The sequence below is a fragment of the Phaseolus vulgaris genome, chromosome 1 (assembly GCF_051622355.1).
Source record: "Phaseolus vulgaris cultivar YP4 chromosome 1, ASM5162235v1, whole genome shotgun sequence".
NCBI lineage: Eukaryota > Viridiplantae > Streptophyta > Magnoliopsida > Fabales > Fabaceae > Phaseolus > Phaseolus vulgaris.
In genome coordinates this window covers 1,744,858-1,747,549 of record NC_143498.1, presented here as the reverse complement: position 1 = coordinate 1,747,549, position 2,692 = coordinate 1,744,858, and positions in this window count along the sequence as shown.

The window sequence follows — 2,692 nt, the reverse complement described above, 5'->3', positions numbered from 1 at the left end:
CTGAAAGGAGGGTTCGTTCGTGTGCGAAACTGTTTGATTTTTTTCGTGGGTGAATACTCATCCGTTTGACCTGAAATTTGTAGCGTTTTGTCCTAAATTCAGTGGAGATTCTTACGTGGAATTTCGGGAAAAAACCATTTCGGGAGAATGTTTCAGAAATTTTGTGCAATCCAAAGGCTATCCTCTACCAAAACTTGTGAAATTTGGCCCTACTTTCTGCAATTTTATTCTGGGTCCGTATTGTGCTGCAAAAATTCACACAAGTACATTCATATGTTGTTTGCACCCAGGTAAGGATGCACGTCCATAAACAAATCACAAAAAGAAGATATGGGGAAGATAATCCAAGACGTTTTGTTTTCGGAAAATTTGTTCACTCTCGGTTTGGGACTTACTACGCCTTTCTCCTTTGGTATTTTGGTCTGAAATTTTTACCAGACGTTTGTCACTGTGTCTGTTGAGTTTGGGCTGAGATTTAAGCCCCAGATTCGTCCCAGAAGATTGGCAATAAATTTTTTATTCATCATTGTCAAGTCTGAAAGAAATGTTCATTTTCGTTTGAAACTGTTTTGATTTTTTTCGTGGGTGAATACTCATCCGTTTGACCTGAAATTTGTCTCGTTTTGTCCCAAATTCAGTGGAGATTCTTAGTGGAATTTCAGGAAAAAAACTATTTCGGGAGAATTTTTAAGAAATTTTGTGCAAGTCAAGGCTATCCTTTACCAAAACATGTGAAATTTCGCCCTACTTTCTGTGATTTTATTCTGGGTCCGTATTGCGTTGAAAAAATTTACACAAGTTCTTTCATATGATGTTTGCACCCAGATAAGGAGGCACGTCCATAAACAAATCACAAAAAGAATATACGGGGAAGTAAATTCAGGACGTTTGTTTTCAGAAAACCAGTTTTGTTCACTCTCGGTCTGGGACTTACTACGCCTTACTCCTTGGGTATTTTGGTCTGAAATTTTTACCACACATTCGTCATTGTGTCTATTGAGTTTTGGCTGAAGTTTGAGCCCCAAATTCGTCCCACAAGATTTGCAATAATTTTTTTATTCATCACTGCCAAGGCCGTAAGGAAGGTTCTTTTGTGTTTGAAACTGTTTGATTCTTTTCTTAGGTGAATACTCACCCGTTTGATCTGAAACTTGTCGTGTTTTGTCTTAAATTCTTTCGAGATTCTTACGTGAAATTTCAGAAAAAAACTATTTCAGGAGAATTTTTCAGTAATGTTGTGCAAACCAAGGCTATCCTCTACCCAAACTTTTGATATTTCACCCTACTTTCTGAAAAATTGTTTTGGGTATGTATTATGTTGAAAATATTCACACAAGTACTTTCATATGTTTTTTTGCACCCAAATAAGGAGGCACGTCCATAAAAAAATCACAAAAAAAATATACAAGGAAGAAAAGTCAGGACGTTTTGTTTTCGGAAATCCAATTTTGTTCACTCTCAGTCTGAAACTTGCTACGCCTTACTTGTTAGGTATTTTTGTCTGAAATTAACAACAAATATATGTCATCACATGAAAAAATAATTACTAAAATAAAAATAAAAAAATATGGGAGGTCCTCAATTCTTGATTATTAAATGGTTAAGTCTGTTTACAATTTTAAAATTTATTTTACTTTGAGTAGAATTCAATTATCAGATTCCTTAAATACAAAACAATATATTTATATTTTAGACTGAGTTTAAGATAATTATTTAAAGCAAAACACTTCTTCTATTTTCAAATTTTTTTCAAAAGTATTACTAAGTTACTAACTGTATAAATGTAACAATTATCTTTGAATAATTATTTCCTTCATTTGATTTTTTTTTTCTCTTTTCTTTTTAATGTTTGAGTTTCGGCTTTTAATCGAAAATGTATCGAAAAAGGTTCTCCAACATACTTAAGTAAATATTTGATATTTAACTATAATTAATATTGTAATAATTATAAATATTTATCTTAATTATTACGTTTATTTATATTTATCCTTTACTATTATTAGGACTAGACTAAAATATGTCGTCATATTAATATTTATATGCTTACCGACATGCTTGTACCATTCGACCCTAGTACAGAAAAATGAATTTTCTTTTTTTTAGAATTAATTATGTTACCGATTTAACAAAACTATACTCTATTTTACAATAAATATTTTAGAAGTTTATCGTTGGAAATCGTTAACTTTCATAACAATTTTTTTTTTAAATTATATACACTTATATTTTATTCAATTAATCAATAGTGTTAACTTCTAAAAGAAAGAAAACGAACAACTTTATTCAATTTTAGATTGGATTCGGATTGATTCTGAACCAAATTCTTAATCCTTGAATGATTAGGTAATTGAATTGACAATTAAATAACGACTCATGCTAAGAAAAGATAGGTGACCCTCCAATGCTAGGGTAGGGTGGATCATGTCTTTTCATTTTAGTTGCTAAATTATTGTTTTATTATTATTGTAACATGTTTTGTGTTAAAAAATTAGGGTTTGGAACAATGATGTGTAGTTTATATGTGTTTTTTTATGCTAATTTTGTTAATTGAATGGTTGGCCAAATCTATGTCTCACCTAATGATACTAATTCTACATGACTTGTCCCATTTACTCAATATTAAAATTCATTTCTCATCCTTTTCTGCATTGTACGTTGAATCTCACAGAAACACATGGAATATGACATATGT